Source organism: Prionailurus viverrinus, chromosome F2 (assembly GCF_022837055.1).
Source record: "Prionailurus viverrinus isolate Anna chromosome F2, UM_Priviv_1.0, whole genome shotgun sequence".
Classification (NCBI taxonomy): domain Eukaryota; kingdom Metazoa; phylum Chordata; class Mammalia; order Carnivora; family Felidae; genus Prionailurus; species Prionailurus viverrinus.
Genome location: NC_062578.1, coordinates 68,471,667 through 68,499,219, shown reverse-complemented (window position 1 = coordinate 68,499,219; position 27,553 = coordinate 68,471,667). Strand labels below are relative to the sequence as shown.

General features: G+C 42.9%; 1 protein-coding gene across 1 annotated transcript in view; it reads right to left on the bottom strand.

Moving 5' to 3' along the window:
- Positions 1–27,553, bottom strand: part of NSMCE2 (NSE2 (MMS21) homolog, SMC5-SMC6 complex SUMO ligase) — a 216,756-nt gene that overhangs the window by 27,466 nt on the left and 161,737 nt on the right. The window lies entirely within an intron of this gene.

Genomic DNA, 27,553 nt, shown 5'->3' with positions numbered 1-27,553 from the left:
GCGTGCAGCGTGGAAGGGGCCAGGGGCTCGGGGTCGCAGCTAGGGGAACCCTGCCTCCCCCAGCTGTCTGACCTCAGGTAAGTCACCACCAAGATCCCAGAGCCTTAGGTTCCTCATCTGTAAAATGGGACTCTTGTAAGGACTGAGCATTTAACTGAGTGCCTCATTTCATTTAATCGAGTCATTGATTATTTAACGTACTCGGCACATAATAAAGCACCTGACAGTTCTTTTCTCCCTTTCCTCTCTCCGTTCCCTGTATTCTGAGATACTGGATATGTATCTGCTTTTGCCTTCTGCTTCAACTCTGTCCTTCACATCTTCTTCAAAACCATTTCGATGACCCATTCCTACTGGCACCGGGGTGCTGCCCCGCTTCTCCCTGCATTACCAGGTGCTGTGTGATAATACATGGCCCCGCCTAGTTAGTCACTTTCCTGGTCCTGGCTATTCACTCCCTTGCTAGAGTGTCTTAGTAAACACAGAGCCATAAATGTTTTCTGAGGACCTATCTCCCCCAGTGCCACCACATCATCTGTGGAGGTCCCACATCGACCTACCTACCCACTGTGACCTTTCCCCTTTGGGGAAGCAATGCCTGGTTCTCCATCTGAAACACCTGAAATCATCAGTAACTCTTCTGATATAGGACACATGCTTATCCCTCTTTTCCTTCTCACTGGGTCACATCACCACGTCAGTGGTCTGCCCAGTGAGAAATCTCTGGCCATTTTCCACTTGTCCCTTTTTGAGCAAAATTCAGACGACCGCCAGAGCCTGTGTGCCCCCTCGGCCCCCAGCCTGTGAAATCATTCCTCGTTTCACTCCTTTCTTTGTGTTTAGGCAAAAAGGGTAATTTTTAGTCGCCTCTATGCCTCTCAGTATTCTCAGAGAGGCCACGACTTCCTTCGGGACTGCTTCGAGGTGCTTCATAGCCCCTCCTGGCCAACTCCTTCTCGAACGCACTCTGCCCACTACTCCCTGTGCCGCATCCTGAGCTCTCAAAGCCTCACCTCAAGACGTCCTTGAAATGTGAACTCCCAAGGAAAGCCTTTCCTGATTAAATACAATGGACACAGTTAGATTCCAAACTTTGAGAAAAAAAAACCAAGTCCACTCCAGCACAGGGAGGTGGGAAGAACTCCCAGGGGTCAAGCAACCTGCTCCTGACTTGCTAAGTGACCACAGCGGAAGCATGTCAACTTCTCTAGGCCAGGGATGCACCCCAGGAAGCTTGGAGCTTCCAGGCTGGAAGATTAGATTCTCTGAATTCGGTATCCTCGGATCCCCTGTCTTCTCCACCTATCAGTGTTGTTCTGTAGTTTTGTGAACCACCTTTATGTCCCCAGCCCTCAGAGGCTGCTCTCAAGGGCAGAGCCCATTATCTGGGTAACTCACTTAGCGCAGCCTGGAGCGCTGTGCCACAGACAGTATTAACGCATGCATTTCGATGACAATGATCAAAGCACCTCCAGTGAGGCACAGACAGCTGCCACTAGATGACTCATACCTCTCTGCAAAATGGCTTAATTTAGCACCCTTTCAGTTGTCTGAAGAACAGACTCTAAGAACGAAGTGAACGGGACACCCTTTAACTAATGTAACCTCACAATGGCCCTTTAAGGTCGGAGGTTTTTATCTCTAGAATACAGATGAAAAAGTACAGACACAGACGGATTTCATCCGTTTCTCCTGAGTCAACAGTGGACCCAGGGGCCTGAGGGCGTAGTGGAAAAAACCATGGAGTGACAGCGAGGGAGATCTGAGTCCCAGGCAGGCCTCTGTCGTTAACCGTGTGCGTGATCTTGGAGGAGGCACTTCTGCCATATTTTCCTTGTCTGGAAAATGGCCTTGGGCGGTGGTTCCCAAGCCTGGCGGGGTATCAGCACCACAAGGAAAACTGTACGAGAAACAAATCTGCATCCTCAGATCCACTCTTGGAGATTCTTATTCTGTAGGTCTGGAGCGGGACCCAGGACTCTATTTTCTGCATATGTACCCCTTTTCCGCCACCCCACCCCCAATATGGGAACAAAGGCAGCAATAAATGCCCGGCACTAGAGTCACAGTTCAGTGTTTCACTCAGAAAACTTGGTCTCTTCCCAGTTCCAAAACCCATTAGATCGTCTTATCTTCTCTCTCTCTTGAGGAGAACCCAAACTGGACGATTTCCAAGCATATTGCATGGTACCTTACCACATTCATGAGAACCCAAAGAATTTTGAAATCAAAGGTTGGTTCATGAGACTCACAAGGCAATAAAGAAGTAATCTTGTCTTAACAGAAATCCAAGCTAAAGTGCGGGAACTTCTCCCTGAGCCAGCTTCTCGTAACCAAACATGGAACAGGACAGAGGAAGGGGAGAAGGCCGTGGGCTTGCGACAGCAATATATGAAGTTCTTTCGAAAAGAAAACTTGTGATGTCTCTGGCTCTGTTGGACTCAGCCTTAAAGATTCAGCTAAAATCTTACGAACAGGAGAAGAACTCACCCAAGAACCCGTTTGCTGTATAACATGAGAGCTCTTATCTGTTGAAGGCTCACCACGTGTGCCAGGCCCTACACTGAGCATTTATACACACTGTTCCATTTCACTGACACAGCTCTCTTGCAAGTACTGTTAGTCACATTTTAGTGAAAACCTAAGTTCACAGAGCTAGACAAACCCGGGTACATTTGGCCCCAGAAACCTTGCGATACGACAAAGATGATCTTAGTACCAAAAGCACTGAAGGTCAAGATTTCTCGACAATCTCACACCAAATCGGAGAACTGAGCAAATCTGCCAATTCTGGAAGAATCTGTGAATTGGAGACAGAAGTATATTCTGTATGGAATTCTTCGATTTGCTTTACGGAAGGGGAATGTGGACACATGGGAAGAGGGTAATTAATAAATATAGCCCAGAAAACTGGGAATCCAACGCCCCACTCTTGATGTTGGTTTGCTGTGTGTGTGCTCTTGAAAAGGCAGTTTTCCTATCTGGCTGTGGGTTCCCTATCAGCAGAGTGACGACGATAGGAGCCACTTCCAAAGGCAGGGATGTTGTGAGGATTAAACAGATTAAGTCCACAAAGCAGCTTTGATCTCCTCAGAGAAAGGTACCAAAACAAACGAATACAGTGCTCGTGCTCGAGCTCGAAAAGCCTGTAGCCGACCGAAGCTTCTAAGAAGCATCTTGGAGACCAGACCTCCTCCACTGTTCTCTGAACTTTCCGAGTTTCGCCCCTGCAAACAAATCTGTGACTGCAAATAGTGGGCTATGCTACCCACTGTGCCTCTGTTGCTGGTTGGAATTCGAAGCACAGGAAGCCTGTCTCGAGTTCCTTGCAAGACAATTTGGGCTGGCAAACAAGTGAGGTAGGTGCCTTCTTACCACACTGGTCTGATTTTGAAAGTCCTCAGACCGTGCTGTTATAAAGCATCCATTAAAAAAAAGTGTGTAATAGGACCTCGGTTGTTTTCTGTCGAAAAGTCAAGAAAATACGTTTTTGAATTTTAGAAGTAGAGAATTTACAGGGTTTACGCGTCCCATGCTGAGCTTTCCCACTTCATCTGAGGTTACTCTTTCCTATGACACAGCACTTGACATTTACACAGTGTTTTACAATCTGTTTACTATCTAATGTTCACAAGCAGCCTCCGAGGGAGGGCCCCGGGTACTGATAAGTGGCTCACAGGTGAGGAAACAGCCAGCGAAGTCTAATGACTTGTTCAGAATTGTGAGAAACCTTTCTCCTCTTTTTTTTTTTTTTTTTGAGGATTTTATTTTATTTTTTAAAGTAATCTCTACACCCAACATAGGGATGGAACTCATGACCCCAAGACCAAGTCGCAAGGCTTCACTGGCTGAGCCAGCCAGGCGCCCCCCAAATTTCTCCTTAACATAGGACATTTATCACCTCTTTCAGAGTGCGTGTACCAACACAAAACCCCTACGCGGAGAGGAAACAAGGTTTGGCTTTCGCTTTTAGTGGGCTGGGTATCGTGTTAACACTGAAAAGAGCCGGGGCGCCTGGGTCGCTCAGTTGGTTAGGCCGCCGACTTGGGCTCAGGTCACGAAGCCTCGTGTCGGGCTCTGTGCTGGAAGCTTGGAGCCTGGAACCTGCTTCTGATTCTGTGTGTCTCACTCGCTCTGCCTCTCCCCCACTCATGCTCTGTCTCTGACTCTCTCAAAAATAAATAAAACATTAAAAAATAAATAAAACTGAAAAGAGCCTGGGGTCATCCAGCGCAAACTCTGCACTTGGCAGATGGGCCCTGGGAGGAGGTGGGGACTGAAGGTGGCCGCTCGCTGGACCCAGGGTTGGGATGCCCACGGCTCATCCAAATCCGAGATACAAAGGTTCCCACATCAGCTGCCCCTTCTTGTTGGGATGGGCAGGTCTAAAGGGCTAGATGTAAATTCTATTTTCTTTAGCATCTACTACGCACTCAAGGCTTTAAGAAATGAATCACAAGACGTGGCACTGAATCTAGAGTCTTTTGGGTGCAAGCTTACCGTTTAGTCCATGAAATCCTCAAACCTTTAGAGTGGATCTGTGTTCCCCTGAGGCTCACCTTCCTCCTTGAGGCTTGAGATGATCAAAAGGACTGTGGAGTAGATCTCCACACCTCCTCCCACAAAAGCTGGCTGTTTTCCCCTCTCTCATTATAGCAGCTTTATTTCCAGCGCTCTGAAAGCTGCACACCCTGAATACTTAAAGCTGTCCTTTTCCTCCCCTTCCTAAGCCGTCGCCCCTCCCCCGCTTTTGGCTCTACCCCCCACCTCAGGGGCCCAGAGGGCAACAGTTCTCGGTAGTGGCGTAGTGGTGGTTCTTTGGGAAGGGCCCGGGGAGAAGGGGCGATTAATAAAAACAGTAATGATCACTCTTACTACTAATACCACCCCTGGGACCACTGCTACCTCCAATTGCTTTATTAAGTGCTATGTTTCCAAGCCCTGTGCTAAGGGAACGCTCGGCGAACATGAACCCAATTCACAATGTGTCTCGCTACAACTCTAGGAGACAGGTTACAAATATTATCCCCATTTTACAGACAAGGAGACTGAGGCACAGAGAGGGGAGTTTACCCAACGCCACATAGCTAATAGGTATGGTGCCAGAGGCCATACTCATTACCACTCTATACTGTGAAAGGGACCACAAGCTAAAGGGCCTCCAGACTCCCCAAGTGGTGGCTGTCTCCAGGCAAGCCAAAGGTGTGTGGCTGGAGAATAAGATCACCTGGCAGTGAGCTTGTCTGTAATCAAAGGTAGATGTGGATCCACATAGAAATCGACATAAACACCTCGCCCCAAATATAAGCAAAGTACAATATTGGTTCAAAAGGAAATGTTCTTATTAACTAAAAAGAAAGGAAACAGGATACCCCCCCAAAAAAGGGGGCAATTCAAAGGTTTTGTGGTGGCTTTGAAGGAAGAGCCAAGCTGACATCGGCCAGTCCTGGCACGGATGGGGGCTCCTGCAGAGAAGCTGCTGCTGTCCCCAGGCTGAAGGAACCGGGGGATGTGACAGCAGGGCCGCATCAGGTTTTCAAACACGCCCAAGAACATCTTAACTACTTAACCTATAACGAAAGGGTGCCCTGTTGTGGGCTGACGTCAGGCCGGTCTTGTGACTTCAGCTGAAGTTTCCTAGAGTGGGGGTGTCACCGAGAGAGGAGGGCCCCCCTGCTGTTGCTACATCAGGATTCAAGAGTGGTTTTCTCTGGATCTAAACTCACAGCCCAATCCTGGGTAGGTCTGCACAATACTCTTCACGTGTCTTTGGTCTGCAGACGGTTTGAGGGGACAGGGGTGGTGTGGGCCGCAGAGAAGGCGCTGAGCGTGGGTCAGGAGATCTGACTCCGGGTCCCAGGAAGGCAGTAACCAGACATTTCCTCGTCTATGAGAGGGCTGGGGCCAGATGGCCTGGGATATCACTTCTAGCTATAACATGTTAACATTATAACGCCCTGCCACTAAAAAGAGAAAAGAAAAACACCAGAAAATGGAAAGTCAGCTGGCTGGAATGAATGGAAAGGCTGAAACGGTTTCTGATGAAACACCAGTGGTGGATCTCCTAACCACTGATTCATGCTAGAAACCAAACAGTGAAGGTTGGGATTTTGTGCACCAGCCTCTGAATCATATGGAGGATCCTCAAGACCACATTTCGAAAATCCCTGAGCTGGGCTCTCACAAGAGAACTACTCATCACCGACCTCTGGCTTGGCAGTGAATCAAGTTCCCAAACCAGCAGGGCTCAGTGTACAGGTTTTCTCCACTGAAAAATGTGTATTGAAATACTCCTTGGGCTGGCACCAAACCCGGTCCCGCCCTGGGGACTCAAGACGGTGGGTCATTTACACACCCATAGCTCTCCGCATGCTTTAAAAAAAAATTTTTTTTTTTAACATTTTATTTATTTTTGAGACAGAGAGAGACAGAGCATGAACGGGGGAGGGGCAGAGAGAGAGGGAGACACAGAATCGGAAACAGGCTCCAGGCTCTGAGCCATCAGCCCAGAGCCCGATGCGGGGCTCGAAGTCACGGACCGTGAGATCGTGACCTGAGCCGAAGTCGGATGCCCAACCGACTGAGCCACCCAGGCGTCCCTCCGCATGCTTTTAGATGCACTTCTTTTCACTAGAGGCTGATGCGACAGGCATGGAAATCGATCCTCCAACGGGGGACATATTTAGCTCCCCTTCACCTTGCACTAATGTATGATCTCGTAACTAATTTTTAGGCATCTCTTCTAAAGACATCCTGAAGGTTCCTACAACCGGGTTTAGAATATGCTACTTGCAGACGTGATTCTGATAGTCCATTTCCAAGTGGGAACTAAAAATATGATCAAAAGAATCTGTAGAAGAGGGCCAGTGAAGTGTCTCTGGGTGAAAAAGTCACTGGCCAACCTGGAAAACTGGCTGGTGCTATTTCCTTAAAATTAGTCTGCCTAAAGCAAACAGGCTTAAGAAATGTTTTTCTTTGTGCTAGAAAAGTTCACCTGCAACTATGCTAGGTCTTGAATATGGCAATCTTTTCTCGAGGAGGAGCTCTTTAATGCATACTAATCTCCAAAGATTCAAAGGGAGTCCCCAGATTATCTATTCATCAGTGTGCTGACACACTCGGAGATACTGAGACTCTTTGTAAACCCATTTCATGACAATCCCTACGGTAATTAGTTACCTAACACGATCTTGCCTTTAAATCCTTCAACAATTACATACTTCCATTTTGTGGTTTACTCACACCTTACTGGAGAAACGGGGTCCTACACGTCACATGCTCAAGCCTATAATAAACCCAAAGAAATCTTACTTTCAACACCTTTTATTTCCTTACATTCTGTGCCCAATACTTACATGAAAAAGACTTCTAAACTCCTTCCTTCTGTGCCTGCTCTCTTGTAATACAGTGGTAGCTCTTACATACTACTAAGAACTTTAATTTTTAGCTCAATGTATAAGGCCATTTGAAAAATAATACTCTCTTGCTTCAATCTGATCAAGAAGTGAAGCATCGGATACTTTAGTTATTTGGGACAAAGCCATAAATTCAACTTCTTAACCCAGAGTAATCTTTAAAATCTCCCCAAAAGATGACATTCTGTAAGACTCAAGAGAATGAAAAACAAACCAGACTATACTTCAGTTCTCTTTCAATCGGCAATTATGTTTCAACTGACAATTCCCAACTTTTGCTTTTCTCTTTCCTTCCCTTCCTTTCTGTCTCTGTATCTTTTAAAATTTTAATTATTTTAGAGAGAGAGAGAGCACACACATGCAAGCGGGGGAGGGGGCAGAGAGAGAGACTGAGAGAGAGAGAGAGAGAGAGAGAGAGAGAGAGAATATCCTAAGCAGGCTCCACGCTCAGCACAGAGCCTGATATGGGGCTCGATCCCATGACCCCAGGATCATGACCTGAGCTGAAATTAAGAGTTGGACACTCAACCAACAGAGACACCCAAGCGCCCCTCTCTCTGTATCTTTTTAAATGAGAGTTTTCCTTTTTAAATTAAAAAAAAAAAAGAACTGTGCACACACATGGTTAAAAAAATTTCAAAAGAAGTGAAAAACAAGAAGTAAAAGCCTTGCTCTCTTGCCCACAAACCCACAATTCCAATCCTCAGAAATTACTGTTAGGTTTTTGTGTATGTTTCAAGAAATCTTTACACACACACACACACACACACACACACACACACACACACTACACACACACGTATTTGAATATACATACTATATACATATATGTATGTATATGTATATACATATTATATATATGTTAAACATTATATGTACACACATACATATATATAATGCCTATTTTATACTCAAAAAGGGATATGTTCATATATATTGTCTTGCACCTTGCTTTTTGGATCTAATAATATATCTGGGGGACCATTTCATATTGGCACATACAGATTGACTTCATTTTTAAAAATAGCTTCTTAATCTGTTTTATAGGCATCCAGAATTTATTTAATTAACATTTAAGTAGCCTCTGACCCCCTATTTTACTGAGGTATAACTAACCTATAATGCACTAACATTTCAAATGTATAATCTGATTAACTTCATATGTGTACGCATCCATAAGACCATCAACACCATTAAACTAGTGCGCATATCAATCTTCCCCAAAGTGTCCTTGTGCCCTGGGTAATCCTTCCCTTCCACACCTTCCTGCTCCCCTGCCCCTCCCCCAGTCCACAATTGATCTGTTTTCTGCCACTCGAGGTCAATGTGCATGTAAAGAATTTTATATATAGATTCATGTCTTACGTGTTCTCCTTTTCTCTGTCTCCTTGCTGCAGGTATGAGCAGTTTTGTTCCTGCTTTTGCTAAGTAGTATGACATTCTATGATAGAGTATTTATTCATCAGTTGATGGACATTTGGATTGTTTCTAGCTTTAAACGAATATAAATAAAGCTGCTATGAATATCTGTGCAGAAGTTTTTTTAGGGACATATGCTTCCAATGCTTTTGTGTAACACTTGGGAATGGGGTGGTTGGGTCATGTGGAAGTGTATTTTTTTTTTTTTTTTTTTTTTTTGGAGAGAGAGACGGAGAGAGTGCCTGCAACAGGGGAGGGGCAGAGGGAGAGAGAGGGGGTGAGAGAGATTCTTAAGCAGGCTCCCAGACCAGTGTGCCTGGCGCAGAGCCCGATGTCAGGCTTGATCTCACAACTGTGAGATCATAAGTAAGATCGTGACCTGAACTGAAATCAAGAGTCAGAAGCTTAACCGACTGAGCCACCCAGGCACCATAATACATTTTTCATCTTTAAAGAAAGCGTTGAACTGGCTTTCTGAAGTTGTATCCTGTTACATTCCCAGCAGCTGTGAAAGAGAATGAGTTACTCCATATCCCTGCCAACACTTGGTACAGTCAATTTCGTTTTGTTTTAAATTTTAGCCATTCTAATAGGGGTGTATAGTGGGATCTTGTTGCAGTTTTAATTAGCATTTCCTTAATGACTAAAGAGGTGGAGAATCATTACCTGTGCTTGTCACGTCTATTCTTTAAAAAAATTTTTTTTAATGTTTATTCATTTTTGAGAGACAGAGAGAGGCAGAGCGTGGGCAGGGGAGGGGCAGAGAGAGAGGGAGACACAGAAACCCAAGCAGGCTCCAGGCTCTGAGCTGTCAGCACAGAGCCCGACATGGGGCTCAAATCCACAGACTGAGATCATGACCTGAGCCGAAGTCAGACACTTAACCAACTGAGCCACCCACGTGCCCCAGATCATAGTATTTTCTTGTAAGTACTTGTTCACTTCAATATTTTTTTGTCCACTTTGGTATCTTTTCAAGACCTTTTTTTTTCTATTTTTACTGGATTATTTTCTTATTATTAACTATAAGAGTTCTTTATGCATTCTGGATACAAGTTTTTTATTAGATTTGTGATTTGTAAATAACATACCCCAGTCTGCCACTGGTCTTCTCATTCTGCTGAGCAGCTTTTAAAGAGCATAAATTTGGTGTGCCCGGTGGTTCAGTTGGTTAACATCCAACTTTGGCTCAGGTCATGATCTCACAGTTTGTGAGTTCGAGCCCCGCATCTGGCTCTCTGCTGTCAGCACAGATCCCGCTTCAGATCCTCTGTCCACCGCCCCCCACCCCCGCCACTGCCCCCTTCTGCCCCTCTCCACACACTCACACCCTCTCTCTAAATATTTTAAAAAATTAAAAAAAAGAGCCTAAGTTCTTAATTCTGATCAAGTCTAATAATTTTTACAATGGATTGTTTCTTTGTGCCGTATCTTTTTTTCAATTTATTTAATTTCAGAGAGAGAGAGATTGAGAGAGAGAGAGAGAGAATGGCAGAGGGGCAGAGAAAGGGGGACAGAGGATCCAAAGCAGGCTCTACGCTGACAGCAGTGAGCCCTTTGTTGGGTTCAAACTCACAAACCGTGAGATCATGACCTGTGCTGAAGTTGGACTTTTAACAGACTGAACCACCCGACTTGCACCTCTTTGTGCTATAATGTAAGTGATCTTTGCCTTAACTAATGTCACAGTTTCTCCTGCTTTCTTCCAGGATTTCTCCACGGTTCTAGATTTGACAGTTAGACCCAAGACCCATTTTGAGTTAATTTTTATATGTGGAGTGAAATATGGTTCAAAGTTTATTTTTTAAATATGTGGATAGCCAATCACTACAGGATCATTTGTTGAAAACTCTTCTCCACTGAATTGTTTTTGCGTGTTTGTGGAGAAGCACAGAACTGTCTTTTGTGCACCTTTGTGGAAAATTAATTGGCTGCCTATGTAAGGATCTATTTCTGGACTCTTTCCTGTTCCATTAACCTGTGTAACTGTGTCTATCTTACTATACTGGCTTGCTTCCTAGAGCTTCCTAAGTCTTGAACTCAGGTAGAGCAGCTCTCTAACTTGTTCCTTCTTCCAAGTTATCTGGGCGGCTCTCGGTCCTGTCCTTTGCATTTCCATATGAATTGCAGAATAAGCTTGTCAGTATCCACATTAAAAAACAAAAACAAAAACAAAAACGCCAACCTGTTGGGATTTTGATTGGGGTCGCTAGAATCAACAGACTGATTTGGCGAGAAATAAGGTTTTAGGTATATCAAGTAATCCACCTCATTAACATGGTTCATCTCTCCATTTATTTAGGTCTTCTTTGACTTCTCTCAGCAATGTTTTGTAGTGTTTAACGTCCACTTCTTGCACATCTTGTCAGACAGATTCATAGGTATTTCATATTTTTGATATTATGAATGGCATCTCAAATGTCCAATTTCTCATTGTTGATAGTATGAAAATAGAATTGATTTTTATTGATTTTGTACCCTGCAAATTTGCTAACCTCATTTGTTAGTTCTGGTAGCACATTTTGTAAGTTCCATTGGGTTTTTTTTTGGCACAGATGATCACGTCCGCCACGAATAAAGACATTTTACTACTTTCTTTCCAATCCAGATACTTTTTTTCTCAGTCAGAGAAAGACAATTACCATATGATTCACTCATATGTGGAATTCAGGAAACAAACAAATGAGCAACGGAGAAAAAAGAAAAAGAGAGAGACAAGCCAAAAAACAGACTCTTAACTACAGAGAACAAACTGATGGTCACCAGATGGGAAGTGGGTGCAGGGCGGGTGAAATAGGTGATAGGGATTAAGGAGTGTACTTGTGATGAGTGCCGCTGGGTGATGTATGGAAGTGCAGAATCGCTGTATTGTACCCCTGAAACTAAAATAACACTGTATGTTAACTACACTGGAATTAAAAGTTAAAAAGGGGCGCCTGGGTGGCTCAGTCGGTTAAGCGTCCGACTTCAGCTCAGGTCACGATCTCGCGGTCCGTGAGTTCGAGCCCCGCGTCAGGCTCTGGGCTGATGGCTCAGAGCCTGGAGCCTGCTTCCGATTCTGTGTCTCCCTCTCTCTCTGCCCCTCCCCCATTCATGCTCTGCCTCTCTCTGTCCCCCAAATAAATAAACATTAAAAAAAAATTTTAAAAAAAGTTAAAAAAACATGGGGTGCCTGGGTGGCTCAGTCAGCTCAGCGTCTGACTCTTGATTTCGGCTCAGATCACAGTCTCACAGTTCATGAGTTCAAGCCCTGAGTTGGGTTCTGCTCTAACAGAGTGGGGCCAGCTTGGGATAGTGTTTCCCTCTCTCTCTGTCCCCCCCCCCTTTGTCCCACCTCTCAAAATAAACATTAAAAAAAATTTTTTTTTAATTAAGAAAAAAAAAGAATCGACATTGGATTTTGTCAAATACTTCTTCTGCACCTGTGGGATGATTTTTCTTTTTGGTTTGTCAATATGGTGAATTATAGTGATCGATTTTCAAATGCTAAATCAACCTTCTATGCCTGAATTAAGCCCCACTTGGTCATGATGTATTATCTTTTTATATGTATATATATTTGGATTCCATTTGCTAAAAATCTGTTTACAATTTTTGCATCTATGCTTGTGAGGGGTATTGGTCCACAATTTTCTTGTATTAACTTTGTTTTTGGTATCAGGGTAATTCTGGCTGCACAGGATGCATTGGGTAGTATTTTCTCGTCTTCAGTTTTCTGTAAGAGTTACTGTTGACTTGGTATGATTTCCTTCCTTAATATTTGGTAGAATTCATCTTGAAGCCATCTGGAGGTGGAGTTTTCTTTGTGGAAGTGTTTTTAAATACAGTTCAGTTTCTTTAGTAGAGAAAGCATGACTTAAGTTACTGATTTCTTAAGTGATCTTTGGTAGTTTGAGTCTTTAAAGGGATTTGTCTACCTCATCTATGTTGTTGGACTTATTGGCATAAAGCTGTTCATAATATTAATTTATGATCCTTTTAATCAGTATAGTACCTATACTGATGTAACTTCTCTATTTTCAGATACTGGTAATAGTGTAATCTTTCTTTCCTTGTTTTTTTCTTCTCAGGCTGACTAAAGGCTTATCAATGGTATTGATCTTCTCAAACAGCCTGCTTTTTAGCTTTTTCTGACCTTTTCTATTGATTTTCTGATTTCTATTTGACTTATTTCCAATCTGATTTTTATTTCTCCTTTCATCTCCTTAGTCTGGATTTCATTTGCTCTTCTGTTTACAGTTTTTAGCCTGGAAACTGAGGTGATTGACTTGAGACTTCCTCTTTTCTAATATGGGCAGGTGTTTAATGCTATAAATTTCTCTGTAAGTTTTGCTTTAGCTGCACTTCATATATTTTGATCTGCTGTGTTTTTCATTTTCATTTAGATTTCAAAATACTTTTAAATTTCCCCTTTGATCGCTCTTTGACCACAGGCTATTTAGAAGAATTTAGTTTGCAAATATTTAGAAAAATTCCAGGTATATTTGTTATTAGCTTCTTCTTTTTAAATATTTATTTTGAGGGAGGGAGGGAGGGAGAGAGAGAGAGAAGAGAGAGAGAGAGAGAAACAGAGCACAAGCAGGAGAAGGGAGGGGCAGAGAGAGAGGGAGAGAGAGAATCCCAAGCAGGGTCCACACTCAGTGCAGAGCCCAACAGGGCTCCATTGCAGGACCATGAGATCATGACCTGAGCCAAAACAAGAGTAGGACACTTAACCGACTGAGCCACCCAGGTGCCTCTGTTATTAACTTCTAACTGAAATTAGAATTCTGTGGCCAGGAAATGCTTAATATTATTTGAATCCTTTAAATGTACTGAGAAATGTTTTATTGCCCAGAAAGTGGTCTCTTTTAGTAAATGCTGCAAATGTACTTGGAAAGAATCAACATTCTGCTATTGTTAGTTAGAAAATTCTGTAAATGCCCATCAGGTGAAGATTGGAGATACTTTTATTGTTGAAATCTCTGTCTTGTAATTAGGGATGTTTTTTCCTTGCAGTTGTATTAGTTTTTGTTTCATGAATTTTGAAGCTTTGCTATGAGGTATATCAATGTATATCCTCTGAATGAATTGATCCTTTTATTATTGTAAAATTACCCTCTTTATTCCTGGTAATATGCTTTGCTCTGAAATCTTTGATTAACATAGACACATCAGCTTTGTTTTCATTAATGTCATCATGGGCTCCCATTCTTTTACTTTTAGTCTCTTTGTGTCTTAATTTTTATTTACTGTAAAATCTTTTTAATGTTTATTTATTTATTGAGAGAGAGAGACAGACAGACAGACCAAGAACCAGGGAGGGGCAGACAGAGAAGAAGATACAGAATCTGAAGCAGGCTCTAGGCTCTGAGCTGTTGGCATAGAGCCTGACGTGGGGCTCAAACCCATGAACCATGAGCCAAAGTCAGACGCTCAATCGACTGAGCCACCAAGGCACCCCTGTCCCATCTGTTCTTTCTTCTTCTTTTTTCTCTTTGGTTTGGTAACTTCTGGATTAACTGAGTATTTGTTTTGACTGCATTCTTTGTAGGCTTATTAACTATAATCTTTCGTTGTGGTATTTTAGTGATTACTTTAGATCACAGTGCATATGTAACTTCTCACAGTTTACTTTCAAATGATAATATACTACTCATGTATAAGAGATTTAAAACAGTATACTTCCATTTCTCCCCTCCTGGCTTCTGTGCTGTCATATACTTTGCTTCTACATATAATATGAAGTGTTATTATTTCTGCTTCAAGAAGTCAACAATCACCTAAAGAGGTTAAAGTAACTAGAAAAAAAAACCCTCATATATACCTATATTAGTGTATCACTTATAGGGCTCTAATTTCTTTGTGTAGACCCGGCTATACATTTTCTCTCCCCTTGAAGAACTTCCTTCCACATTTCTTATAATGCAGGTTTGTAGGTGATAAGTTCTTTCACATTTTTTAGGTCTGAAAAACTATCTCATCTTAATATATATATATATATATATATATACATACATACATACATATATATATATATTTTTTTTTCTGGGCATAGAATTCTGGATTGATAGTTTTTCCCCTTTTAGTACTTTAATGATTTTGCTCCACTGCTTTCCAGTTTACATTATTTTTTATGAAAAATATCTGTCATCTTTATGCATTTTTTAAATTTTGTATGGAACATATTTTTTTCCCCTTCTGGTTGCTTTTAACATCTTTCTCTTTATCACTTGTTTTAAGCAATTGGATTACAATATGCTTTGGTGTCACTTTCCTCTTATTTCTTGTGCTTTGGGTTTGTTGAATTTGGATCTATGGGTTCACAGGCTTCATCAAATTTGGGATACTTTCAGCCATTATTTCTTTAAATATTTGCACAGTCTTCCCCTTTCTCTTCTCTTCTTTGGGAACTTCAGTGACACATATATTTGATCCCTTGAAACTGTCCCATGTCACTAGTGCCTTGTTTTTTTTTAAATCCTTTTTTTTCTTTGTGCTCCATTGTGGATAGTTTTTTATTGCAATGTCATCTAGTTCATTAGTCTTTTCTTCTGCAGTGTCTATGCTGTTGCTAATCCCATTCAGTGTCTTTTTCTTTTCCTTTAAATCTCAGCCACTGCAGACTTCATCTTTTTAATTTAGGTCTTTAAATATATGTATCTTCCACGTCTTAACATGGGCAGTCTTTCCTCTTGCTTTCTGAACTTATGAAATGCAGTCATAACAATTCTTTTAATGATCTTGCTTATTTTTATATCTATTCAGTTCGTTTTCAAATAGATTGATCCCCCCCGCCAATTATGGCTTGCATTTTCCTGCTACTATGCTTGCCTGGTAATTTTTGATTGGATGCTAGGCATTGTGGGGGTGATAATTTATTTTTGTCTTCTTATAAACATTCTTGAGTTTTGCTCTGAGATGTAGTTAAATTAATTGGAAACAGTTTGATCCTTTTAGGTCTTGCTTTTAAGATCTGTTCAGGGTGACCAGAGCTATGTTTAATCTACGATTAATCTACGATTAATTTTTCTCCACTACTACCCAGCAAGGCTTAGTAATGAATACCCTTTAATTGTACATTTTTTTTCCTTTCTGGCTGTTGAGGACACCATTTTCTGTCCCTCTGTGAATTTCAGGCACTGTTCTCTCTAATCCTTTACATTGTTCTTTCTCTGGCCTTGGGTCGTTTCCTTATATGCATGACATCATTTGTACGCAGTTCAATACCCCAGGGAGACCTCAACTCTCCAGATTTCTGTCTCTATGCAGCTCTCTATTTTAATCTAGCCATCTTGGCTTTCTTAGACTCCCAGCAACATCTCTTCCAATCAGGGAGACCATAGGGTTCTGCCTACATTCCACCTCCCACTACTGTGGCCTGGGGACTCTCCAGGCAGTAGGCTAGAGCAACCATGGGGTTCATTTTGTTTTCTGTCTTCAAAGATGATTGCCTTCTGATGTGTGATGTCCAATGTCTTAAACACAACTGTTTCTTTCTTTTTTTTTTTTTTTTTTTAAGGTTTCAGGTGGAGGTTAAGTGTGGTCCCTCTTCATCTTGATCAGAAGCTGAAGTCTTGCTTCTAGTTTTTGGCTGACATAATAGATGCTGCAGTAACTGTCACTGCATATATACCTCTGGTCAATATGTGGATCTATCTGTTGAATAAATTATTTAAGGTGTCATTGTTAGATTGAAGGATAGGTGCATTTTAAACATAAATGCTTTTGCCAAACTGCCCTCCAGAAAGGTTTTACCAATCAATAATACCTCTACTAACAGTTTTTGAGAATGCTTACTTCCCCACATATTCTATAGCACTAAGTATCACCAAATGTATACATCTTCACCATTTTGATAGGTAAAAAGTTACTTTATTTTCATTTCTTTTGTAAGATTAAACCTCCTGTTACATGCTTACTGGTGATGGGCACTGTTTTTTTCTGGAACTGCCTATTTATGTCCTTTGAATGTTTAGAAAATTAGTTTTCATTTTCCTACTGCCTAAGAATTTTTGTGGGAGATTAACCCTCTATTATATGAATTACAATTCCCCTCACCTCCCCCCGCCCCCGGTTAATTTTTACTGTCCTCAGGGTGGTGTTTTTGTTGTTGTTGCCATGAATAATTTTTATATTTTTTACATAGTCTAAGTTATCAACCTTTTCCTCTGTGACTTTTGGGTTCTGCATATTTCCTGGGTACACATAGGTACATGATAGTAATAAGAGTTTATATCTTAGATTCAGAATTAATAAGTGAGACAATGTAGTTTCTTTTTATTCCTACAAAATGAAATTTGGTAATAGTGTTGCAACACTGGGTTCACGTAACTAATGCTGATCAAGATCCCTAATGGGCAAATTTCTTCACATGGAAGATGTAAATTATTACCTGTAAATGCAGTTTGGTAAGGAAGAGTTACAAAGCATGATGGAAAGCAGAGGCATAACAAAAGAACTTTTGGGGAACCACTGGCTTTAAAGCAAGGTCTGCCTTTTCCCAGAATGGACTCAACTTTAGGGTTTGCTGGGAAGGTGGAGGGATGATATGAAACCAAAAGCAAAGGTTATTCTAAGACATGCTGGTTGGCTGTAAGCTGGTTCCTAAAGCCTGGAGCCTCCCCTGAAAACTCCAGCAAATTCTCCCTCCCCTGGATGACCAATGTACTTACTGCCAGTGTCATAAACATACATAGAATAGACTTTGTACCTTGTCATATGTACTTTCTTCATATTGTTGCCTAAGTTTTATTTTTCCCAACAAGGCAGTTAGTCACTTGAGTGTAGAGCCTTGGGCCGTATGCTTCCCCACAACATTGAGCTTAGAGATATACACAGTTGAACAAGCTGAGTTGTACTGAGCTTAAGCATGTGCTATTGAAGGCAGGAAAACGGGGTAAAAACTACCTCCAATTAGGAGTCAGAATTCAAGAGGAGGGTATGCTATTCATTTGCTTGCCTGGGGATGGCATTTGTCATCATCTGACATTTGACAAGACGAGGCTACTGTCCAGCAAAGGAAAATGGATGCAGTGAGGCCTGAATGGAAGGTTCCCTCCATGGAAAATATAACTGTTAAAAATGGTCATGTTTTCTCTTAGGTTCTCTTGGCAGTCAGTGAATAAATTAATGAGGGACTTATAATTGCAAAGTGTCGTATTTCTTTAGGAGGAAAGAGCTAATCTTCAGCAAGGGTCTATGATATGTAACGATGGAGAAGAAGAGCTAACGTTTATTGCTTATCATGTACCCAGCACCGTCCTAATAAGCACTTTTCATGAAGGAGACAATTGAATCCTCACAAACCCATGAGCGAGACAGTATTATCCCATTTTGTAAGTGAGAAAACTGAGATTCAGAGACATGCAAAACGTGTCTAGCCGACTTAAACACAGAGAGATTTGAACACAGGTCTAGCTGACTCCAAGCCCAGCCCCTGTCTATACCACAACACACCTCATTTCCTCCTCAGAGCAACTCAGAAGCTTTCCCATGGTGGCGATGTGCAAACCTGGAGCTCTGAGGTCATGGAACTGCCTGAGGACTGTGTCGATATTTCTGACTCTACAGCTCGTATATTACTGTTTCAATACATGGAGCCTCACATTCCCTACTCTATTCCACCTGTTCCTTTTGGTCCCTGTAACTCTCCTTCCATCTGTTTCCAGTGCATGCGTGTGCCACGCATGCACACACACACACACACACACACACACACCACCACCACCACACACAAAAAGGAAAAGAAGGTTTAGTCACATGAGAAAAGTCACACGAGAAAAGCCGTGCACGGTCATTCTTCGGTGTGTGTCGTAGCTCATGTGATTCTCTGTGCCTAATTATATCTTCTTCCTTTAAACTGTTCAGTGCGAGTCTAGTTACTCCTTTGAGGGCCTCCTTGATCCCTCTCTTGAATTGTTGCTCTCACACTTCTGCTATTACGGTACCTCTCACCCTCTACCGTTCCCCGTCTGGACCCCACCTCGCATCTGACTCAATTGCGGTATCACTCAACAGGGGGCACAACTGTTCAGGTATGGTGCACGATGAATGAACTCAATAGCATGAATGAAGGCCTAGAGGTCGCTGCACGGCACTGACTATTGAGGAAGGAAGCTAGCGCCAGATCGGGGCCCTACTCCCGGAGATGTGAACAAGATAACTGGCCGACAACCCAACCACCGCCTGGGCCTGGTTATCATCAGGGAGGGGCTGAGTGCTGAAAAATGCAAAGCCCCTTGAAAGGAAACTGCAAACCTAGAAAAGCACATTACTGATTTATGGGATCCGCATAAGCTTTTTAGTGGCAGGGAGGAATTAGCCCGCTGTTTTGATATCCACTTATGCATTAGAGACCTTGCTTCTCCTTGCTGGATTCTTTCGAACACATCACCTTGTACATCCACGTAACTCAGATCTCTGCATGTCTGCTACCCTACCTGATTAGCAGTCCTTTTACTTATTTATTTTTTTAAGTCTAATTTTCGAGAGCGAGCGAGCGTGCACGCAAGCAGGGGAGGGGCAGAGAGAGAATCCCAAGCAGGCTCCACACTGTCAGAGCAGAGCCTGATGCAGGGATCGAACTCTCAGGCCGTGAGACCATGCCCTGAGCTGAAATCAAGAGGCAGACGCTTAACCGACTGAGCCACCCAGGTGCCTGTGATTTCCAGTTCTCGAATACGTCATGCCTCTGAATACCCTATGCCCGTCTTTTTCACTTTCTACGATTCTAAATAACTGTCTCGCAAATGTTGTATAGCGTGACGTAGATCCAACAGGGCTGCCCAGGAGGCCTTAGTGGCTGGGTGACAGTAAGAGAGCATGCACAACTTTCTGCCACTATTTCAGTGTAACAGCTGGTAGACCGGATCTCGGGTCTAGCATTTGGGCTTCCTTAGATTTTTCATTTTGTCCTGCAAAACCAATTCTCTTAAACCTGTTGAGAGAAGCAAAGGGAAAGTGTGGGGGTTCTTTTTTCCTCCTTTGTTACCGGACTTGCTACCAGTGTCCCACTGTCCACGAAGGAAAATGGGGCGTGAGAAGACTACTATGCTGGGGTTGAGGGTCCAGGGAGGAGAGCAGTCCCAAGATAACCGATTTTGAGGATTTGTCTCAGTCTCCTTAGTTTATGTGCAAGCTGCCAACAAAACAAGGTGTCAGCTTGGCAAATTGTGAGGTCCTGCTCTTTACCACTGAGTACTGCCTGTCTGTCATCGAACACAAATCTAGAGCTGGCAGCTGGTTCAGCCTTGGCATACAGGCCCTAACTATTTCTTCAAAGTGGTTTCCACATGCCATTTTTAAAGTCGGGAGAATTCTGAACCACAGTAGTCAGCTTTCATAAAATTCACCCAACTGCTAAGTTTTGTCTCCTGCTAATGGACTTTTATCACAGCTGCCTCTTTCTTCCTTTAGGGTCTTATCCCACCACTCCTGTCTTATGCTCCAGCTACGTCTGCCTGCTCACGGTTCCCGAATAGCCATTCATTCCAGCCCCAGGGCCTTTGCACATGTGGTCTCCTTTCCTATGTATGTGAGCTCTTCCCTGCTGGTTCCTTCTGGTTTAGCTCAAAGGTCACTTCCTCTGAGAGGCTTCCCCTGACCACTCTTCTCAAACAGTACACCCCCTCTGCCACACCAACCAGCTGTCTCTCACTGGCCCTACCCCAACCTGCCACTGGGCGGAAAGCTCGTTACATAACCCTTACACCTAAACTAGATCTCTCTTGCCTTTTGCCCTGCCCAGTATATTCTACTCCCCTGGTCCACCATCTGGCGGCATCTTGTTCTGGCGGCACTGTGAATGCAACATGGATTCAAGTGTGAATCCACGCTTTCAAACAAAATCCAATGCTTTAAAACAAAACAAAGAGGTTTCTGTTACATCAAGAAATCAAATAAAAAAAAATTTCCAGGGGCGCCTGGGTGGCTCGGTCGGTGAAGCGTCCGACTTCGGCTCAGGTCATGAGCTCGCGGTCCGTGGGTTTGAGCCCCGCGTCGGGCTCTGTGCTGTTGGTTCACAGCCTGGAACCTGCTTCAGACTCTGTGTCTCCCTCTCTCTCTGACCCTCCCCCGTTCACGCTCTGTCTCTCTCTGTCTCAAAAATAAATAAACGTTAAAAAAAAAAATTAAAAAAAAAATTTCCAAGCATCTGAAGTTTTATTTTACTGTTTCTATTTCAGTTTAGCTCCTAAAATATAACAGATACATCTTCTGCAAAGCACAGAACAGAGACATTAAGGTTTATCAAATGTCTTAGACTTTATTTCTAACGTTTGCACTATTCCCTCTGGGACTCTGTCGTTATCTTTTTTCAAGAAAAACAATCATTGCTTGATTCCATTTCATCATTTAGATTCACACAAACGGTTCCAAATTTCTTAATTTCCAAGCAACACATTAAATTCTTCAGATTTCTTTCAAAATCGCTATGGGGAAATCCCTGATGATTTCAGCTGACAATTCCTTAATCAGGAAAAGACTTTAAATGCGAATCATCAGAAAAGTTACAATTTACAGGAAAGAAGGGGGGAAATGCTGACATATTGCACAACATACCATGAACAAAGCATGGTTTATTAATTGAATGGCATACTCACGCTGACAATTTTAACAAGAATTTCTACTGAAATCATAAACTATGTTAGAGCAAATGAACTATTTCTATTGTCCAGGTTTCTGATAGTCCAAGGTGAAATAAGATTCCCTTCTTTGGAGATTTTACGGGAAAAAAGGGAACAATCTGTGAACTATTTTTTCCTCCAGACTTCTACAAAGATCCTAGGTTATAAATGAAGCAAAGAACTTAGCTAAAGGGAATTCTTATTTGGTGTCTAATTCCATCCAAGAATCGAAGAGAGTGCTTTTCTTTGTGGTTTCTATTATTCACCGGAGGAGAGAAATGGTCTGCTTCTGCTTCTAGCTCTGGGTACACAGATCAAAGTTCACTGCAGGTGGGTAAAGGCAAATGCTGCAATAGATCCCCAGAACAAAATACTCCACCCCCCAGCCCCCATTTACAAAAAGAAGACAGTCTGAAGGTAGGAACGACCAGGATGGGACTCTGACTCCCAGTTTATCTGATAAAGTCCATTAGGTTTCAATTGTAGGAATTATGTAACATATTAAAAATGAGATCACCATCTAGTCCTGGGATTTCCCCCTTGTAGTCTATATAAATCCATAAATAAACTACAGTTTTTATTAATGCTTTATTATAAGTGATTACAAACACAAGGCATTTCATAAACAAATCTCATCAACTGTTACATTGTAATTCAGCAGTAGGTATGATGCCAAAACCATCATCTTCAGTAAACGAACAGAAAACAACAAAAGCTCCAGAAGGCTGAAACAGATCTCAAGTGACTCATTCCAGAATCAGCCTAAACCTTCAACTAGACTGGATCTCGAGCCTTTATTCATTAGAGGAGGACTAGCTTAGAGAGCAAAAATCCCTGGAAAGGTAAGGAAGGAGATACTGGTGGGCATACAGGAGACTGAGGAAAGGGGCTTAAAGTGCCTGGGGATTTAAATATAATTATGGAAAACTTAGAAATGAAACTATCTATGATATTGGTTATTATTTTGAGAACCCTATTGAATACCCAGATAACAAGTCTTTATGTATTTCCATCTAACGGGATAGCAGCTGCTAGCACATGCTAGGTACTGCTCCCAGAATTCTCCACACATGATCTCTTTTTCATCCCCATGACAATTCTATAGTGTTCAGTTCCCATTTTAGGGCTTAAAAAACTGAGGAGCAAGAAGGTTAAATAACTGGCCCCAAATCTCACAGCTGGCAGGCTAGGAACCAACTCATCTGAGTTATTAACTGATATGTATCTTCTCCACTCTGGCATTTTGGAGCTGGTTTCCCCCAGGGACCCTTTGGGACCCTAGCCAAATGTTCTAAGTGTTTTCTGATTAGAGTTTCCGAAAAGAAAGATATCACCTATTGTTTCTGTTTAACCACACCTCATTCCACTTTAGCGCCTTGCTTACACAGGCTGATGTCCCACCTCTCACAGGAAAAATGAAAAAGAAACCAGCTTTATTGCTTTTCTGAGGTCCTCTCAACCAGAGCTTTGCATGATCCCTTCTTAAAAACCTGGTGACCACGGCCGGGTGCTCCGTGTTTTCACAGCTCAGTCTTACTAGATCGTGTTCTAGCTCGGCAGACACCTTTGCTCAATACTCTGAAATTTCAGACCTACCAGAGCCACTAAAAACTTTTCGATGGAGGAGCCCACGACCTCATGTGAAATCGGAGTCATGGGAATGTGAACAAAGGGACAGAGCAGTTCTACAGTAAACTGAAAACTATGATAATGGACTGAATGACTAATATTCATAGATGACTGCCTATCCAAAGCCCCCAAGTGTTTACTGCATTTCTGTGAGCTGATAATAAACTTCTGCACAGTACTCACTATACTCTGTACTGTCCAATTGCCCTCAGGTGGCTGGCAGCTGGTAAAGAGGAATGATTGCCCCCGCCCTTCTAACTTCAGAATAAAGAAATAGGGGTGCCTGGGTGGCTCAGTCAGTTGAGCATCTGACTTCGGCTCAGGTCATGGTATCACGGCTCTTGAGGTCGAGCCCCGTGTCAGGCTCTGTGCTGACAGCCTGCTTCGGACTCTGTGTCTCCCTCTCTCTCTCTACCCCTTCCCTACACTCTCAAAAATAAACATTAAAAAAAAAATTAAAGCAAAGAAGACAAAAGAAAGAAATGATACAAAGGAGGAAGATTTAGAGTCTGGCAGATCTCACCAAGTGAGGCGTGCTGGCCTGGACGAGGGGCCTGTGGAAACTGGGGGAGAGGCTGGCCATGTAGCTCAGAAGGAGAGAGGCGAGTGGCTTCTCAACACAAGTAACTTATGGCTATTTCTGCACACGGTACCTTTGTATCGTGTGTCCCCATGACTCAGTTTTCGGCTCTACACAATCTATTTCCCCTTTAGATCTTCTCGCTCCCTTCCCCAGATCCAGCCTATCACCTCAAATCTCTCAGCAGCCAAAAGGAGATGACTAAGGACAAGGCCAGAGGGTTCAGCTTTGGGTTGTTGTTTAGCCTGTCTTACTGGCAGAAACCAGAAAAGCATAAAATGCCACCATGAAAAAGGTCAAAGGAAAAAGACTGTTCTCTGACTCAGGAAAATCATCAGGTGAGGATAATTTTCAACCGTGTGATTTTTTTTAAATAAATGACACAAAAAACGCTTTCCTTGGGATTTTTCCTCTTAAGTCAGAGAGCAAAGGCCTGGGTACTCAGTATTTAGCATCTTAGTCAATTTAGGTCACGGAGCGTAATGAGAAGAATTTTTGCTTTTCATTTGGGATTATATTAAAAGAAAATAGCACCAGGCTCTAAGAGATGTATTAACTCCAGTGCACTCTGGACATGAGCAGGAGGACAGGAAGTGGGCCAGGCGGGGCTACAGCAAAGTGGAGAGGCCAGAGAGGCACTGCTCCCCTACTCAGGCAGACTATTCCACATGCGAGGGAGGAAAGATCCAGTGTTGTCAGATCTTCCGTTCCTATAACCAGGCGTTGGAGATGCAGATTGTTATGTGAAATCTACCAATTGTTGTATGTTGCAACTAACTGATACATGTATATACAACTACGTGGGCCAAACCAAATACATCTGTGGGCTGAATCCCGTTCACAAGACTCTGCTGTCCAACCTCTGTGATCACAGTGATGGTTTTTAACCCTTAAGCAGTTAGAAAGGAACAAGATCTGACACATCCTCTGGGGACTAACTTACACTGGTGTTTGGTCAAAAGGCCCGTTGTGATTCTACTGTGTGGGGTTCTAAAATAACTCGAAGAAGTTGATGAGATTATTCTACTGACAATATGAAGTCTACAACTTTGCAGCTCCCTGTTGGGAGGAGGTTGGATCAGGAGACGACCAGGACAAGTCAGGGAAGGCGCTTAGGAAGGGAGATGTTCGCTGGCACGGCAATATGAGGTGTGACCAGCTGACTCCAGGGGGAGCTCAGGCCACCTATTTAAACATCCAGGCTTTGTTCCTCTTCACTGCTGCCAGAGACAAATGAGCCCAAGAAACGTGTCAACCAACGTCTTCTGATTGGCAGCTCAATAGGACTGATGGGGAAGTTCGGCCACAGGGAAAAGAATCCTATCCCCTTGTGATCTGACGACAGATCACAGAACACAGACACCACCATGGCTGGCTGGCTATCTTCCTTATCATACACAAGGCATGACGTCACACAGCGCACTTCTTGCTACCTTCCTGTACTGCTCCTGGAAGATTTCTAAACATAGCCACTGCACGTGCGTTGGGAAGGAAGGGGGTTTCTGAGAAGGGAAATTTCCTCGTCTCTGGCTATGGGGCTTGAACTGATCACTCACTCAGTTCTACTGCGGGCCAGTGATCCTCAGTGTTGAAAGAGGAAGAGGAGACAAATGTTGTACTCTCCCTTCCACACTAAACGAAAGGAGAGCTGACCTGGGACTCATTGACAGCAGGCTGGGGAAATCTGTCCTCACTGGCCTGGCTGCCATCTTGACATGTTATTTCATCCACTGGATAATGAAGCACTACCACTAACACCTGACCTTTATAGATGGCTTACTATATATGTGTCAGGTGCAGTTCTAAGGGCTTACACGTATTAACTTGCTTATTCTTCACCAACCCTAAGGATGTAGGTTCTATTATCACCACCCTTTTACACATGTGGAAACTGAAGCACAGAGAGGTTAAGTATTTTGTGCAAGGTCTCACGGTTAGTGATGGGGGGAATGTGAACTCAAATGTAGACAGTCTGGCTCCAGGGCCTATGCTCTTCACCACGAAGCTAGACAACCTCTCAAAAGAAGACTGGATCTGAAGGCGAAGGCCATAATTTGAGACCAGGCTGCTTGCCGTACAATATGAAGGCTCAGAAGTTTTCTGTTCCGATGGTCAGTGGAAAAGAAATGTGCTACTTTCACATTTTAGGTGCAACTGTTCATTCAGGGCAAAAAAGAAATTTAAGAAATTTCAGTGTGTATATTGGACTCCAATATGGGGTTGAATGGAGCCACATTGTATCATGATCCATAGAGACTCAAGCATACTCGCTGCGGGGAACAGAGACAGAGAAGAGAGATGTGGAGACAGAATTGAAACACGCAGTGGGGGTGCATAAAGGGACGGGGTGGGAGGCAGGGAATAGCCGTTTCTCAGCTCCCTAAAGCCTCTCACTGTGCAGCGCACCCTCTTACTGGGTAGAGTGCAAATCTGTGATGGAAAGAGAAGGCTGTTGGTTTGTCGTTGTTGTTTTTTCTCTCATGTAACACAGCTCCTCAAGGCAAGCCAACTACTTCATCTGGTGCTCAACTGAAAAAAAGTTGCAACACTTGAGAAAAAATGTCTGAGTGGGACCGACTTAGAGATGGTGCCTCAGCCTCCCAAGTCATCTGCAGTGTATTTTCTTTTTGCCTTCCACACTTAGAAACTCCAGCTTCCTGCATAAACTGTAACCAAGTTAATTTCAGGATGTATGATCTCAATTTGCCTTGCAAACATTCTTAAGCATTTCCGAAAGATATGATCTACGGTGATTTTTAGGCCCGGTAATTTGTTTCTTCAATATAAACTAATTCCATATTATGACCTGTGACCCTAATTCCCTGGCTGTTGACTTTCCAGTCTGGCTTTGGAGTTGGTCTTACATAGGACCCTAACAGAGGGCACTATAATAACAACACTTAAGCCTATGCTGTAATTGATAATGGCTTGTTACTACTGTTTAATTGCCTTTAAAAAAAAAAATGTTTATTTTTGGGAGAAGGAGGGTCAGATAGAGAGGGACACAGAATCCCAAGCAGGCTCTGTTCTGTCATCACAGAACCTGATGTGGGGCTCGATCTCAGGAGCCATGAGATCATGACCTGAGCCTAAATCAAGAGTCGGATGCTTAACCGACTGAGCCACCCAGGTGCTCCCATTTAATTGCCTTTTAAAATTAGGGCTCATCATTCGACTAAAAGCTCTGTGAAGGCTAACAGTGACTGATAAATACTCTGCGCTCAATACCTAGCTGAAAAAAGAAATGCCATGCAAGTTTATATACCAAAGCATGATGCTGGGGTCAGGAAAAATTAGACCGCATATGGGTATGAGTGTTTCCAAACTCCTGGACCAGGAGTTCAGAGCATTCACGTTTGAACCGTCATTTACTTAGAGTCTGTTTCTCTTTAACTCTACATGCCTTGCTGGGTGATCTCATTTGCTCCCTGACATCAGCCACAGGACAGCACCACCCACATTTTCACCTCTCTCCTCAGCCCCTCCTTTGAGCGACAGGTCTGGTTTTCCAACTGCCCTCAAGATATCTCTGCCTTACTATAAGCAGCACGAGGGTAACACTTCCAGGACTAAGGTTTATCTTCTCCCTCCCGACCTGATTCCACTTCCCCTTTTCCGGAGTGAGGGCTTATTTCCTGCCGTAGTTTAAAGCAAGGCTTCGGTGTCAGACAAATCGATGTTCAAATCATTAGGCTTCTCTTAAGTTCAGGTTTTTACAACAGTAAAATGGCCTTGATATTACTGATATCACGCCAGTAAAATCTGGTATCACTCCACAGAGTTGTCATGAGGACTAAATCAAGTAATATATTAACTGTATAAGCAAATAGTTTCCGTCTGCAGTAAACGAGGGCCTTTTCTGATTTGTTCTTTATACCAGTTCAATTCATTATCTCCATACACCC